General features: G+C 44.0%; 1 long non-coding RNA gene across 1 annotated transcript in view; it reads right to left on the bottom strand.

Annotated features, from left to right (window-relative positions):
- Window positions 1-1,127: 1,127 nt before the first annotated feature.
- LOC141114506 (uncharacterized) overlaps window positions 1,128-17,411 on the bottom strand; it is a 35,806-nt gene continuing 19,522 nt past the window's right edge. The window contains exons 2-3 of the long non-coding RNA XR_012236913.1: window positions 1,746-1,849; window positions 1,128-1,250 (exon numbers count right to left, since the gene is read on the bottom strand). This is a non-coding gene — a long non-coding RNA (uncharacterized lncRNA). The remainder of the gene's footprint in view (window positions 1,251-1,745; window positions 1,850-17,411) is intronic.

Below are 17,411 nucleotides of genomic sequence, written 5' to 3'. Positions count from 1 at the left end.
TTCATCATCTAACGCCAGAAAAACCGTAGGGGGGCTCCGCACCTCCGCTATTCTCAAAAAATTAAACGTCCTCTGCGTGCCATCTGCTGCTTGCCTACCCTTGATAAAACCAACTTTGTCAGCTTGAAGTAATGTAGGAGAGACATTCAACAATCTTAACAATTTCAGATCAGTATTCAATAAAGAAATTGGAAGAACGTTGAGGCCGGTCAGGAGCTTTCCCCGGCTTAGGCAAGGCAACAATAACCGCCCTAAGCATTTTAAAAGTTTTACTCAAATAAGGAAGGAGTATGCTGGAGAATGTTTGGTAGTACTCAGCCGAAAAGCCATCAGCACCCGGTGACTTCTTTTTCGGCATAGTCTTGATGGCTGCAAGGATTTAATCTTCAGGGGTAGGAAGGTTTATAGATTGAAGCTGATTGGGGGTCACTGAGGGTAAATTTAGACTAGAAAGGAAATCTGCTATTTTGGCATTAGTAGGTTGAGTAGCTTCTGGGTCATCTTTTTAAATTATAAGAATAATATGACCTAAAGGAGTCAGCGATCTCCTTAAGGTGGAAGACTTTGGAGCCTATGGAAGGGTGTAACAAAGATGACAATTTAGATTTGGTTTGCCTAGCATGCAAATGATTAGTTAACAGCTGGCAAGCCTTGTTGCCCTGTGTAATATGTGGCCTTAAATCTTTGAGATTTTTCATGTTGCAGCAGCAGGTTCTGTTTGAGGTCTAATCTATATTTTTGCAACTCAAGGTTTGAGAGGATAAATTCTGTTTATAGAGTGCTTCTAAATCTTTAATTTTATCTAAGATTACAGACAGGGCTTGCGACCTCCGCCTCTTCTCCTTCGAGGACAACTGAAGCAATAAACCTCTACAAAATGCTTTGTGTGAACACCAAAGGGTAAAGTCGTTAGTCTCAGGAGGAATTTAGCTGGAAGAAGTCTTTCAGTTGCTCCTGGAGTTGCAGCTTGGGTTTGGGCGATGCATACAGGGAAGTGTCATTACACCAGAGAAATACCAGAGGAGCCATGTGCTTCTCCTGGAGAGTCACTGAAATTGGTGCTTGGTCCGTCCAAGTCATAGAAAGAATCTCCACATGAAACTCTATGGAGTGTGGGAAGATTGGTCAAAAAAAGGTTGATTCTGTAATACTACTTATGAGGGGTGGAAAGTTATGTAAAATCCGAGGCATGTAGGCACCTCCAAGGGTCAAACTGACTTGACTCACGGAGAAAAGAGGCAAGAGTACATCTGTGAGAGAGAACTTTCGGTTAGAGAAGTCCAAACATCTATCAATAATACAGTTATAATCTCTACACAACACAAGAAGGCTGAAAAGACTTTTCATTAAGGCTTTTTAGGAATTTTAGTGTAGGTTACATTATTTATATCACATACTAAGATTAGGAATCTGCCATGGGGGTCAGCTACTTGGGAATGTAATTGAAATGCAACTAGTACCCCATTTTTCTTGACTGAAGCATTAGCAAAATAGATGCAGAAATGATTTAGGAGAGCATTTCAGAGTTTTTGGGGCTTAAAAATTAGTCTCCTGAACGCAAATCACATCTCCTTACATTTTCCCGACATTTCATGACCAACTTCTTTAAATGGGCTATTAAGACCGTGGGCATTCATGGAGATAATTTTCAGCCCCATGTTGTGACAAAGAAGTGAAGAGCAATGGAGCCATCTAGAGGTAATAGAGTGAAAAGGGACATGTATGTCGATAATCTTAGGACTCACAATTTGGATGAACGTAATGGATCTGGTGGAAAATAACTGGTATAGCGGTCGTTGGTAATGGTGAGCGTTGATTGTACTGAACACTGGTGTTCGAAAGTAGTAAACTGAAAAGAAAAAAAAAAAAAAGTCAAACATATCTAGCACCTTTTTTTTTTTTTTTTAATCAAAATTTTATTGAAGTTTTCCAACAAAAGCTAACATATACAGAAAGAAATTGAAGGATTCATACGTGTATACAGCAATGCGGGCGCAGCCGCTGTTATTGCAAAATTAAAAGAAGAAAGTTATACATATACGGTTGTATAGAGAAGCATAGAAATGGTACAATTTCTGTTACAATAAAGTTTAAGTCAATATGTTATATTCCAGTTTATGATTGTAAAACTACACAGTGTCATAAGTATTAATTAAGTCTTAGTACCTTGAGTGGAGGATTATCGAGTTTAGAGTTAGTTATTCTCAGATCTAACTATAGTGAAGATTGGTATGGTGTCAGGTATGGAGGGATAAGGATATAGGGGGGTAGTAGGTGATAAGCCAGATAGGTATGTGGGGAGGGGAAAGTCTGTACGGTAGAATAGAGTGTAGCTATGTAGCTATGCATATGATTGGAAAAATCTGGTATGATCTTCTGGGGAAGGGAAGCAAAATTGAGGTAAAAGGAAAAATAAAGGTGTGGGGAGAAGTCAGGAGTTGTTCTGGGACAGGGGGACAAGGAGTCTCCTACTTCCTGCCACAGCTTCGGTATGTAAATCATGCCAGATATTTTTTGTATTCATCAGTTGTGTTGAAGTGTATCCAACATGTCCATGTTGTGGTGAACTGATGTATGCGATGAAACCACTCCTTTACAGTAGGAGGGTCAGTGGAGCGCCATTTGAGAGGTATACACATTCTAGCTGCGTTCACCAAATGCATGGTTAAAGAACGAAGGTAGGCTTGTATTGGTGTAGAAGAGTGATGTAGTAAAAACTATTTGGGATCGAAATCCAGGGAGTATGTGGTAATTTGTTTGATCAGTGCGTGAACTTCTTTCCAGAAAGGTTGGATTTTAGAGCAGGACCACCAGATATGTAATAATGAGCCAGTGTCTTTTTTGCATCTCCAGCAAGTTTGGGGAATTGCAGGGTTGAAATGATGTAGCAGAAGCGGTGTCCTGTACCATCTAGAGAGTAATTTAAAAGCGTTTTCCTGAATTTGCACATTCATCGAACCTTTGTGGATCAAAGTGTAAATGTTGGCCCATTCTGGGTCACTGAGCTGTATAGTGAGATCTTGTTCCCACTGTCGGTTGGTCCAGTGGTTAGTTAGGGCTTGATTGTTAAATAAGAGGTTGTAAGTTTGCGAAATCAGGTGCGTTTGTGGTATTTCACTTAAACACAAGTTTTCAAAGGGGGTTGTGAGTCTGGACCAGTCAGGTCTAGGTTTAGGTTTGTTGAAGAAATTTCGTAGTTGGACATACGTCCAAAAGGGAAGTTGTCTACTTTCAACTTTGAAGCCAAAGCGGAGTGAGATAAAAGGTGACCTCCCTCAAAAAAATGTTCAGCTCTGACAGTCGAGTAGGGCCAGTGGTCTGTTAAGAAAGATGTGTGCAGGGTTTAGGCGTAGTGGCGTCATTGGGCCGTTGACTGACGAAATGTCATGTTTGTTGCAAGCATTACGGAATGAGTAGTGTAGGGTGAATAAGTGGATGATGTTTATATTCAGAAGGGAGGTAGAGGGGATTGACCCACGGAAGGTGTTGAATTGGCAGATTTGACAATGATTGTTCTAATTGGACCCAATCTTTATGCGCAGAATGTATGTTCCAATCTATGATCCTAGCAAGGTGGCAGGCTTGTTGGTATTTACGCATATCGGGAAGTCCTATTCCTCCCAAGAGTTAATCTTGGACGCGTTTTACCCCATATGAAGGTCGTGCATGCTTTTTGGTAAGTAGAAAAGAAGTTTTGTGGTAATTTAATTGGGATAGTTTGTAGGAGATATAAAATTCTAGGTAGAATGTTCATTTTGATGATCGCGGCCCTGCCGAACCAGGAGAAGTGTCCAGAGGACCATTTCTTTAGGTCTGTTTGTATTTTTCGTAAGAGTGTGTCATGGTTTAGGGAGTATAGATCAGCGAGGGAGGTTGGTAGGGGAATGCCTAAATATGGAATTGCATGACTATTCAAGGAAAATGGAAAATTAAGTTGGCATTGTTGACAGGTTTCCAGGGTAAGAGAGACGTTGAGGGCTGTTGATTTCGAGAAATTGATTTGAAGGTTTGAAAGGGTGTGAAAAGCTTGGAAGTCTTTGTAGATTTGGGATTGTTGTAAGTGGGTCCTTGAGAGAGAGGAGAATGTCGTCCGCAAATGCTGCTAATTTATACATCCGGTGTTTTATTTGTATACCTTTAATGTCTTGATTTGTTTTGATACGTCGTAGGAAAGGTTCAAGAGATAGAATAAAAATTAAAGGGGAGAGTGGGCATCCTTGGCAAGTTCCATTCGACACGGGGAAGGCATCCGACAGGTGGTCGTTTACTTGAACTTTGGCAGTGGGACTAGAGTAAAGTGCTAATATGAAGTTTAGCATCGTTTGGGGGGAGGCCTATAGCTTTAAGGGTTTCCAACATATAATCCCATGCCACCCTGTCGAATGCCTTCTCCACGTCGAGGGAAAGCATGAACCCCTTATTCTTAGTGGACGTGAGCCAATGGTGGACATTGATAGCCCTGAGAGTGTTATCTCTCGCTTCCCTTCCGAGAACAAAGCCCACCTGCTCAAGGCCAACAAGTTGGGGAATCAAAGGTAAGAGTCTGTTTGCCAATGTTTTTGCATACCATTTAAGGTCAACGTTGAGTAGTGAGATAGGTCTGTAGTTGGTAACTAAGGAGTGGTCTTTGTCTGGTTTGGGGAATACCGTTATGTGGGCTGTTAGGAGATCTCGTGGAGGGTTGGTTGGGTTGGCAAAAGAGTTGAAGGCTGTCAAAAAAGAAGGGGTAAGTATTCCTACGTAAGTTTTGTAGTATCTGACAGTCAGGCCGTCGGGCACGGGGCTTTTACCCACTTTCATTTGTTTTAGTGCATTGTCAACTTCTGTGCGTGTTAATGGGGAGTTTAACTCGTGAGCTATTGATTCTGATATAGGAGTTGGACTATACTGTTTTAAAAAGTCAGTTATCAGTTGGGTGCGCGTGTTGCTATCCGTGGATGGCGCGAGGGTGGGGAGGTCATACAGTTTACTATAATATTGGACGAATTGTTGAGCAATGTCTGGGGTCTTGTTTATTTTATGGCCAGATGGGTTAGTGATATAGTGTATCATCCTGTTGGATTGTGACACTTGTAAAGCTCTTGCTAGCATTTTACTAGCTTTATTGCCATATTCGTAGAATTTTTTTTTAGAAAGGATATATTTGTGCTGTATCTGTTTATCCAATAAGTCTAACAAATCTTTTCTAGCTTGTATCATATCATTTATAGTGATGAGTGCTCGGGATTGTTTGTGTACACCTTCGAGTCTACGGATCCTTTCTATCAAGTCTGAGTATTGTTTCCTCCTTTCTCTATTTCTTTTGGCCGCCACCACAAGTAAAGTGCCTCTGATTACGCTTTTATGAGCTTCCCAGTTATTCATTGGGGATGTGTCTTCTGGTTTATTTTCAAGGAAGAAGCTTTGTAAAGTGGATTCTACCTCTGCAGCAATTGAGGGGTCAGTGAGTAATGAGGAGTCTAACCTCCATATTTGTGAACGCGGTGGTGTGTTGGGGAGTTGTAATGACAAGGAGATAGGGTGATGAGATCGGAGATAGTCATGGGCTCGATGGAGGTTTGGTGGAGCAACGATAGGTCATTTTGTGTCAGGAATAAATAGTCTATCCTGGAGTATCAGTCGTGAGGTGCTGAATAGAAGGTGTAGTCTTTGTCGTTGGGATTCAGGGTGCGCCATGTGTCGTGGAGTAGTAACCGTTGGAGGAGTGATTTGATTTCTTTTAGGGCCTTATATGAGAGTGATGAGGAACCAGTGGAGGTATCTTGGGTGGGATTTAGTGGGACATTAAAGTCTCCCCCTAGTACAAGGGTGTCTTCCTTGAAAGTCGTGAGTGCAGTAGTGACAGATCTAAAGAATGGTACTTGGTGTTTATTTGGGGCGTATATGTTTGCCAACATTATTGTTTTACCTAGAATTGAGCCTTTTAAAAAGAGATATCTGCCATCTGCATCTATAAGCGAGTCAGTGATTTGAAAAGGGCAAGTTTTTGCAATGAGGATTGAAACCCCTTTCGTTTTGTGCAGGGGGTTGGTAGCGTGAAGTACGGTTGGGTAATGGGCATTAAGCAGTTTCGGGATATTGTCAGAGCGGAAATGCGTTTCCTGTAGGAATATAATGCTCGCATTGTATCTGTGCATGGTAAGGAGGAGTTTGAATCGTTTTTCCGGTGTATTGAGGCCTTTCACATTGAGTGAAACTATTTTAATCATGGGTTTATTGGTCACCCGGGATTTCGGCACCATGTCAAAAGTACTTGTAAGTACCTAGCAGGATAGCCAGAGCTGTGGCAGGGGGTAGGGTAGGATAAGAGGGGGGGGGGGGGGTTCGGGTTGGGCACTAGGGTTTTGAGAAGTTATTGAAGGGGAAGAGTATTAGGTGCCGGCACTAAGTGGCGTCCTGGTCACCTAAACAGCTCAGCGAAGCTGGCCCCCCTACAATCAGCACAAATAAAAACTCAAGTGTGTTTCTTTAGTGCTACGTTTGTGCTGTTTTGTGCCGTAAAAATTTACATTTGTGCTGCTTTTATTTTTAAGATATTAGCAATTGTTTTTTCCAGACTGACATCACCTAGCCCCCCTACAACGCCCAAATGACACAAAACTGGTCTCGTTGGTTAGTGCTACATTTGTGCTGTTTTGTGCTGCTAAAAATTCCGTTCTTTTATCGTTTTTGCGTTATTAATGATTTATTAAAGGTCACCAAAGGTCACTCAGCCCCCTACAATGCCCAAATGACGCAAAACTGGTCTCGTTGGTTAGTGCTATGTTTGTGCTGGTTTGTGCTGCAAAAATTTTTATTTGTGCTGTTATGGTTTTTGAGTTATAACAGTTTTTTTTTTTTTTCAAACCCCACTCACTTTGCCCACCCTACAATCAGCACAAATAAAAACTCAAGTGTGTTTCTTTAGTGCTACATTTGTGCTGTTTTGTGCTGCTAAAATTTCCGTTCTACCTGTTATCGTTTTTGCGTTATTAATGATTTATTAAAGGTCACCAAAAGTCAGTCAGCCCCCCTACGACACAAAACTGGTCTCGTTGGTTAGTGCTACGTTTGTGCTGTTTTGTGCTGCTAAAAATTCTGTTCTATTATCGTTTTTGCATTATTAATGATTTATTAAAGGTCACCAAAGGTCACTCAGCCCCCCTACTACACCCAAATGACACAAAACTGGTCTCATTGGTTAGTGCCTCATTTGTGCTGCTAAAATTTTTATTTGTGCTGTTATGGTTTTTTAGTTATAACAGCTTGTTTTTATATTTGTGCTTTTTTGTGTCATAATAAAAATTTGTGCTGCTTTTTTTTTAAGATAATAGCAATTTGTTTTTTTCCAGATGATGACATCACCCCGCTCTCCTGTCACGTACCTGGTTAGTGAGCTCCTGGTTAGAAAGCAGCCATGGGAGCACAGTGAGGTATGAGTGCCTGTGATCAGTCCAGTAGACTGCGTGGTGGCAGCAGTCAGCAGGTGGATGTGGCGGCAGAACCAGCTGGTGGCAGATGAGCTGGCACTGAACTTGGCTGGTGGCAGACTGTGGGTAAGCAGCTGGAAGCAGGAGACAGATGAGACCTTGCTGGGCTGAAGAGCTGTAGCAGGCTGGATGAGCAGGATGCAGGGTCAGATGAGCCGGGTCCATAATGGCCAGGCAGATCAGGCATAGACGGCACACAACAGGATAGTCGGGTCACAAACCAAGTCAGCAACAGGAGGTAGATCAGGCAAGAAGAGAAGGCAGAAGCAGAATCCAGAGACAAGCCAAGGTCAGGGCTGGTAGCAGTCAAACGGAGGTCAGGAGTAGGGATGAGCCGAACACCCCCCTGTTCGGTTCGCACCAGAACATGCGAACAGGAAAAAAGTTCGCTCGAACACGCGAACACCGTTAAAGTCTATGGGACACGAACATGAATAATCAAAAGTGCTAATTTTAAAGGCTTATATGCAAGTTATTGTCATAAAAAGTGTTTGGGGACCCGGGTCCTGCCCCAGGGGACATGGATCAATGCAAAAAAAAGTTTTAAAAACAGACGTTTTTTCAGGAGCAGTGATTTTAATAATGCTTAAAGTCAAACAATAAAAGTGTAATATCTCTTTAAATTTCGTACCTGGGGGGTGTCTATAGTATGCCTGTAAAGGGGCGCATGTTTCCTGTGTTTAGAACAGTCTGACAGCAAAATGACGTTTCGAAGGAAAAAAAGCCATTTAAAACTACCCGCGGCTATTGCATTGCCGACAATACACATAGAAGTTCATTGATAAAAACGGCATGGGAATTCCCCACAGGGAAATCCCGAACCAAAATTAAAAAAAAAAAAAGACGTGGGAGTCCCCCTAAATTCCATACCAGGCCCTTTAGGTCTGGTATGGATATTAAGGGGAACCCCGGCCAAAAAAAAAAAAAAAAATGACGTGGGGTTCCCCCTAAATTCCATACCAGACCATTCAGGTCTGGTATGGATTTTAAGGGGAACCCCACACCAAAAAAAAAAAAACAAAAAACAAAGGCCGCAGGAAAAGAGGGGGGGACGAGAGTGCGGCCCCCCCCCCCCCCTCCTGAACCGTACCAGGCCACATGCCCTCAACATTGGGAGGGTGCTTTGGGATAGCCCCCCAAAACACCTTGTCCCCATGTTGATGAGGACAAGGGCCTCATCCCCACAACCCTGGCCGGTGGTTGTGGGGGTCTGCAGGCGGGGGGCTTATCGGAATCTGGAAGCCCCCTTTAACAAGGGGACCCCCAGATCCCGGCCCCCCCCCCCCGTGTGAAATGGTAAGGGGGTACTTACCCCTGCCATTTCACTAAAAAACTGTCAAAAATGTTAAAAATGACAAGAGACAGTTTTTGACAATTCCTTTATTTAAATGCTTCTTCTTTCTTCCTTCATCTTCTTCTGGTTCTTCTGGCTCTTCTGGTTCTTCCTCCAGCGTTCTCGTCCAGCATCTCCTCCGCGGCGTCTTCTATCTTCTTCTCCTCGGGCCGCTCCGCACCCATGGCATGAGGGGAGGCTCCCGCTCTTCTCTTCATCTTCTTCTTCATCCTCTTCTCTTCTTCCTTCTTCTCTTCTTCATTTTCTTCTCCGGGCCGCTCCGCACCCATGCTGTCATGAAGGGAGGCTCCCGCTGTGTGACGGCGTCTCTTCGTCTGACGGCTCTTAAATAACGGGGGGCGGGGCCACCCGGTGACCCCGCCCCTCTGACGCACGGTGACTTGACGGGACTTCCCTGTGACGTCACGGGGAATGCCACAGGGAAGTCCCGTCATGTCCCGTGCGTCAGAGGGGGCGGGGCCACCCAGTTATTTAAGAGCCGTCAGACGAAGAGACGCCGTCACAGAATGGAAAGTAAATAGGCACAAATCAACACAAACGTGGCACTAACCAACCAGCCCGTTTTCATTTTGTTTGGCTGCTGTAGGGGGTGTCAGGGAAGGCTTTCGCATAGCACAAATGATGTCTCCCTGTACATACATATGCGCATGCGCAGACTGGCAACTGGCTGGGCAGATGAGCGTGAGCCTGTCACCAATGCTGGCACCAGACAGACTATTTAAACAGGCTGCAATTTGGTGTGCCGCTTCTGTGTGTTCATTCCTGATTCCTGTGTTTGACCTCTGATCCTAACCCAGCTTGCTCCTGACCTCCGTTTGACTGCTACCTGCCCTGACCTTGGCTTGTCTCTGGATTCTGCTTCTGCCTTCTCTTCTTGCCTGATCTACCTCCTGTTGCTGACTTGGCTTGTGACCCGATTATCCTGTTGTGTGCCGTCTATGCCTGATCTGCCTGACCATTATGGATCTGGCTCATCTGACCCTGCATCCTGCTCATCCAGCCTGCTACAGCTCTTCAGCCCAGCAAGGTCTCATCTGTCTCCTGCTTCCAGCTGCTTACCCACAGTCTGCCACCAGCCAAGCTCAGTGCCAGCTCATCTGCCACCAGCTGGTTCTGCCGCCACATCCACCTGCTGACTGCTTCCACCACGCAGTCTACTGGACTGATCACAGGCACTCATACCTCACTGTGCTCCCATGGCTGCTTTCTAACCAGGAGCTCACTAACCAGGTATGTGACAGGAGAGTGGGGTGATGTCATCATCTGGAAAAAACAAATTGCTATTATCTTAAAAATAAAAGCAGCATGAATTTTTATTATTATGACACAAAAAAGCACAAATATAAAAACAAGCTGTTATAACTAAAAAACCATAACAGCACAAATAAAAATGTTAGCAGCACAAACGTAGCACTAACCAACGAGACCAGTTTCGTGTCATTTGGGCATTGTAGGGGGGCTGACTGACCTTTGGTGACCTTTAATAAATCATTAATAACGCAAAAACGATAAAAGATAGAACGGATATGTTAGCAGCACAAAACAGCACAAACGTAGCACTAACCAGCGAGACCAGTTTTGCGTCATTTGGGCATTGTAGGGGGGCTGACTGACCTTTGGTGACCTTTAATAAATCATTAATAACGCAAAAACGATAAAAGATAGAATGGAATTTTTAGCAGCACAAAACAGCACAAACGTAGCACTAACCAACGAGACCAGTTTTGTGTCATTTGGGCGTTGTAGGGGGGCTAGGTGATGTCACAGTCTGGAAAAAACAATTGCTAATATCTTAAAAATAAAAGCAGCACAAATGTAAATTTTTACGGCACAAAACAGCACAAACGTAGCACTAAAGAAACACACTTGAGTTTTTATTTGTGCTGATTGTAGGGGGGCCAGCTTCGCTGAGCTCACCTAAACTGGTGTACCGGGCCACAAAATTATATTTGCCGGTGAAAATCAGTGGCTGTGATCCTACAGTAAGGTTTACGGGTATATTAAGGTATGATTAACCACTGTGAGGGGGTTGGTTTGTCAATTGAGAGATATGGAGATATGGATAAAAAAGGAACGACCGGTGAGGTCCGTCTCCCCAGCAGCCTTAAATCATAGAGCTGGGGGTGTGAGTGGGATAAAAAAGTTTTGAGAACGTGGGTGTGTAGAAAACGATTTCAATAATGTTGGTAAGAGGTATGCCGATATCGGGCAAGAAAGGTTCAGCGGGGCGGTGTATTTCGCAGTCATTATCAGCGATGACAGTAGGGGGTGGGCATTCGTTCGGGGTGGTGGATAACTAAGCCAGCTATGAGAGTAATGTTAAGAACATTGTCAGGGAGATTAACAGTCAACTTCTAACATTAGTAACAACTTTGACAATGACTAGGCATCAGGTCTATATCAAATATGCTTCTTCAAACGAGCATACGGAACGTTAGTATGTTTTCAATAATCTTTTACAACAGGACCACAATTGATCAAGAATGAAATAATATTAGAACTGTATGTAACATAACAGGAATGTGTATGGGTATCTGATCTACATCAAGGATGTCCTGGATAGAGTATAGTGGGTTCCATAACATTTGCACAGGTGTTCAAGTGTACAATTGATGCATTGTAGAGAGACTATTGTAATCCTAGGGTACAAATGATGGAGAATTTCGTAAGACCTCTGGTCCCGAGGCTCGTTTATAAAAAAATTTTAGAAATGTGTGAGCCCTAAGGTACATGGGTAAGTAATGTGATATCCCCTTTAAATATCTATGCTCTGTATCCCAGCATCCTGTAGAGGGTTTTGTGATGTGGGTGATGTAATATCACATTGAAATATCTATGCCCTGTATCCCAGTTGCCTGTAGAGGGTGCTGTGATATGAGATTGTGTTAGGCTTTTAGAATTGCATGGTTTAGATCATTCCCCGGTGGTTTAAGCAAAGGAAAAAAAAAACAAAAGAAAGGAAAAAAGATAGTAAAGTATGCGATAAACCCTCATATGAACTCTGTGTGGTGCGAGGTCTAAATGTCTTCCCATAGTGGGAGGTATAACAGCGTAAGGAACAGATCAAGTCATTAAGGCACATTGTATATTACCCATATGTCTGTAGACTGTTTGTAACGGTATTAGAACTTGTCTGTCTTGTGGTTGAGGAGGTAAAGAATGCCGACACAAGTTGAGGAGTGTGCAGCCAATGTCTAATGGTGTGATGGCTAGAGGGCATGCACTGTGCCAATCAGTCAGCGGGTTAGTGGTCTCTGTTTTCAATGCCTTTTCATCGTAAAGCAGGCAGACAATTAGGATGTAAATGTTCGATGGTATAAAGTGGAGTATTGTGATCACATCATTGGGGATAATGTTTGAAGTTAGTGAGTCAGCCGTTTTGGTTTATGGTCGTAGTATTCAAAGGCCTTAGGGAGCGGCTTTCAAAGATTTGGATGTTGAGAGTATGTTACACCAGCAGGGTATCCGTGTGCTTAGTGTGAGCCCGGTGAGGATCTCTGACTGCCTACAGGAAAAAGAGGTATATAGGGCAAGAACAAGAGGGAAAAGATTGTCCAATCTATGCAGACATCACACGTGGAGACCGGGAGTGTTAGCGATCTCAGCGGGGAAGGGGCACTGTCATGGGGCTGGAGGGTGGATGGCGTGGATCCGAATAAGAACAGGGTCTAGCGGTGGACGGTGATCATCTCCTGCGAAAGCTAGAGTTGTGTGCGTCCATCGGTTCTTCCACTTGTGGACCTTGATTGGGAGAAGACACTTCGAATTCTGCAAACCAGTTTGGAACTGCAACGTGTGGTATGTCCAATGTGCGGCAGAAAGTGTCATGGTCTTCAGGGACTCTAAGGAGCGCAGAGCGGCCCTGGTATGATGCGGAGAGGCCGAAGGGGAACTTCCATCGGTATCGTATTCCTCTTGTCCTGAGGACTTCCAGTAATGGGCGCAAGTCTTTGCGATGTCGCAATGTGATCGCTGAGAGATCTTGGTAAATGTGAATGGGGTAGCCATCATATTCCAGATGTGTTTTATCACGGGCTTTCTGAAGAAGTTCTTTGATGGAGAAGTCATTTACATAGCATATAATGTCCCGTGGCCCTGTGTATGCGTTCCATAAGAATCGGCGTCTGTTCAGGGTGATCCAGGAGTTGTTGAAAAGGCCTGTCACGACTGGGAGAAGCCTATCCTGATCCACTGATTCGGGTATTCCTCTTACCCGTAGGTAAGAGGCGGGACTCTCATAAAAAGCCAGGTCACATGGTGAGTCAGGAGTTCGAGTTTGGAGAGAAGCCCAGCCTGGTTCCTGGAGGGGAGAGGTTCCCCCTCTGAGGAGCCAACGGAGCCCCCCCTTGAGGGTGGGGAACCAGCATCCGTAGAGGAGTAGATGACACCATACAGCATGTAGTCGCTGGTGTCGTTGGCCGCCCCTGCAGGGAAGGGAGTGTGCCAGAAAAGCGGAAAGGGAACAAAGAATCATTGCAGAAGAAGTAGCAACTAAGCGGAAGGAAACTGGGCGATCGATCGTTTATGAGTGGCACATGGACTATTGATCACGTGAGTGAAAGCCCAAGGGAAGGGTACTGCCAGAGGCTGAGGGATGTTGGTACGCAAGTCAGTGAGACAGGTGTTGATGGCCTGTGACTTTGGGTTCAACAATGCCCCGGGATTCCAATCAGTCAAGCGGGAGGAGTTATTCAGAGTGACTTTTCTTTAGCTCAACTTGGAAGTACCATGCAGATGGGAAGTAGTGGTAAAAAGGTAGCGGTAAAGCTGCAAGTACACATATAGAGATACAGACTGTTCTTGAAAAGTTCTGCAGATGAAGAAGTTATTCAGAGTGACTCTTTATCAATTATTCTCTATCAAATCTACTTCCATCTTCCCCGATGAAAAAAATCACATGGAGTGATTTATTATTATCCGCAGTGATGCTAGGTCTTTGCATGAGAAGCAAAGAAAAGATTACAAAGCAACAAAGGAGCATCTCAAAAGAAACCCTTCTATCCCAGTTCATCTTACTTAATAAAGCAAGAGAAAAATACAATATGGACTGTTTTGGATTTTATGGGCTGCGATGGGTCAGGTAGTAAACGTAAATTACGCATATAATAATTAATAAGCCACTCCTTCGGGGGTAAGCGCTACACATACATGAACAATAAAAATAGCATTGTATGGCAAATGCCACTTCATATGAATTGGAGGTAAGACCCAAAGAGTGAGGTATGCGGCTCCACCCTTAAGTGAGGATTTTTGAAGAACTAGTGGAGAAAAGTTCACATAAAAATGCCTGAGGTAAACTTAGGGAGGAAACCCTGAGACGGCTAACCAGGTGTTTGCTGCCTATCCAGAGAGACTGCCCATGGGAGGGTTAGGAGGGCAGAGGGTCATCTTGCGGGGGAGGGGGGGGGGAAATCAGTCCCCTTTTTTTGCCAGTTGTAGCCCTTCCTCTTCAGAGCACATAGTGATGTGCGCTTGTCTTTGGTCGTCAGAAGTTTAGCAGGGAAGCCTCGCCTATAGATGTCATGAATGCGCAGGATTTTTTGTCAGTGACACTAATTTTCTCCATGCTAGCAGAGTGTACTGGGATAGGTCTGCATAGAGAGATATGTCGCTGTAAGGGCCTGGCAAAGGAGGAGTTTTTCCTTGCAAATTGCATTAACTAATGGATTTTGTGGGCATCCACTAATTCATTGTGGGCGTGGCAAATTCCCCCATTTTAAATTCAACATGGTTCACTCTATCCCCTAAAGTGAAGATTTCTCCTTTCATTTGGGACATAAAAGTGATCATATCTCTGGTAGGGAGCTCTTGAGGGACACCAACATGAGCTCAGCGAAGCTGGCCCCCCTGCAATCAGCACAAATAAAAACTCAAGTGTGTTTCTTTAGTACTACGTTTGTGCTGTTTTGTGCCGCTTTTATTTAAGATATTAACAATTGTTTTTTCCAGACATCACCTAGCCCCCTACAACAGCCAAATGGCACAAAACTGGTCTTGTTGGTTAGTGCTACATTTGTGCTGTTTTGTGCTGCTAAAATTTCTGTTCCATCTTTTATTGTTTTTGCATTATTAATGATTTATTAAAGGTCACCAAAGGTCACTCAGCCCACCTGCAATGCTTAAATGACAAAAAACTGGTCTTGTTTGTTAGTGCTACGTTTGTGCTCTTTTGTGCTGCTAAAATTTTTATTTGTGCTGTTATGGTTTTTAAGTTATAACTTTTTTTAAACCCCACCCACTTTGCCCCACCTACAATCAGCACAAATGAAAACTCAAGTGTGTTTCTTTAGTGCTACATTTGTGCTGTTTAAAATTTCGTTCTCTTTTATCGTTTTTGCGTTAATTTATTAAAGGTCACCAAAGGTCACTGAGCCCCCCCTACAACACCCAAAATACATGAAATTGGGTTGGTTGGTTAGTGCCTCATTTGTGCTGGTTTGTGCTGCTAAAATTGTTATTTGTGCTGTTATGGTTTTTTAGTTATAACAGCTTGTTTATATTTGATAACACCCCACCCACATTGCACCCCATGTTATTAAATCTTAAAAATAAACATATTATTTGTTAGTGCTTAGTTTGTGCTTTGTTGTGTCATAAAAATAAAAATTTGTGCTGCTTTTATTTTTAAGATATTAGCAATTTGTTTTTTCCAGACGATGACATCACCCCGCCCTCCTGTCACGTACCTGGTTAGTGAGCTCCTGGTTAGACAGCAGCCATGGGAGCACAGCGAGGTATGAGTGCCTGTGATCAGTCCAGTAGACTGCGTGGTGGCAGCAGTCAGCAGGTGGATGTGGAGGCAGAACCTGCTGGTGGCAGATGAGCTGGCACTAGCTGTGTGAAGTTGGCACCCCATGTTTGTAAAACCTGAATAAAAATATACTATTCATTTGTGCCGCGTTTGTGCTGATTTGTGCCGTAAAAATGAGCGTTTGTGCTGGTTCGGTTTCTGAGATATTAGATATTCAATTTAATGTAAGCCCCACCCACTTTGCACCCCATGTTGCTGAATTTTAAAAACAAACATGCCATTCGTTTGTGCTGGTTTGAGCCGCAAAAAAAACGTTTGTGCCGCTTTAGTTTCAGAGATATTGTGCGTTATATTTTGCCAAACCACACTGACTTTACACCTCGTTATTAAATCTTACATACAGAACTTACAGGACCTATACTCAGCTTGGGTTTCCTAAATGTAATGCTCCTCCCACTGTAACGGGCACTGCACCCTGGAAAAGGCATGACCATTGTAGAACAGATGTTCCATCCTTAGACAATAACTGCCAGACCAACCCCATACTCCATCCCACCCATACCATTAAATCCCATTAATGGAGATCACACCATAAATGGCGTAAAAAAATGGCTGTAGGAGCCTCTTTATTAATAAACTTAAATTAACATAAACCGTAAAAAAATAATTTATTAAACCAAAAACCCATCAGTCACTAATCGCGTTGGTCTTTGCAGGAACCCCAAACTATTGTATATTCAAGAATGCACTGCGGTACCTTTTACTATACTAGGCCTCCAGCCGACATACTGGCTCGGAGATAAACACACTAACCGCAGTGCACTCATTAACCAATTCCAGCTAAACCACGTTACCTGGAATACAGCAGAGGGACCTATACCACCGATGGGTCCCGAATCCTTCCTTATCCAAGGTTTCTTCTCCACAGCGCACAAGGGGAAGACCTTACCCTTGAGTGCCCCTCCACACCCTCAAAGCTCTCTGAACACCATCCTGCAACCCCAGGGCCCACAAATTAACTCCCACCACATTGAGGTGTACCCAGTCACCCCAAAGGTATCCCCAAGTATCCGTTTCCAGTTCCAAATTCCAGATAACCAGGCCCCCATTCCTAACTACAAATCTGCCTACCTCCTCGTTGACCTTCCTGCGGGCCTTATTGAGCCACTCCACTGACCTAACCAATTGCCAAGTCGTCTGAGCAATGATGTCGGACCACACGACGAGCATATCCGCGCCGCAGGAAATCAAACTTGACATCACAAATGATGTCCAACATGGACCTCGGTCCTAAATTATTGCCACCGACGTGTAGCACCAGAACGTTCGGCGGTCTATCCAGTCTTGCAAACTGATGCACTTCCGGCACCATTCTGCTGCACAGCATGCCCGGTACCCCCAACCAGCGGACACAAGCTTCCTGCCTAGAAATGCCTAGTTGCCTACCATTGGGCCCAACGTCTGCTCGCCTGGCCCCCCAAAACACATAGGAGTGGCCCAGTATCCAGACAGGGTCCATCAAACCACCTGAAAACACCACAAATAACACCAAACAAGCATGCAAACACAGGCTTACTAATGCAGAACACTCACAAAATGACCTCCCCCCCAATCAGACAACAGATGAGGATGAACATACAGCTGGAACCTCTTTGATTCCCACCTACCAATACGCTTGGCCGCTTTGCCATCCAACCCACACCTGGCGGCTTCCGTGGCCGCCCCAATTCGGAATGAGTGCAAGATGAATTCTCTCTCCTCCAAACCCAATGCCCTTAAACATTTACGGAAAATGGATATGAATTGAAATCTGGACAAGGGAGACCCGTCTGCATGT

The sequence above is a fragment of the Aquarana catesbeiana genome, linkage group LG12, assembly GCF_042186555.1.
Source record: "Aquarana catesbeiana isolate 2022-GZ linkage group LG12, ASM4218655v1, whole genome shotgun sequence".
Taxonomy (NCBI): Eukaryota; Metazoa; Chordata; class Amphibia; order Anura; family Ranidae; genus Aquarana; species Aquarana catesbeiana.
This window is presented reverse-complemented; position numbering and strand designations above follow the sequence as displayed.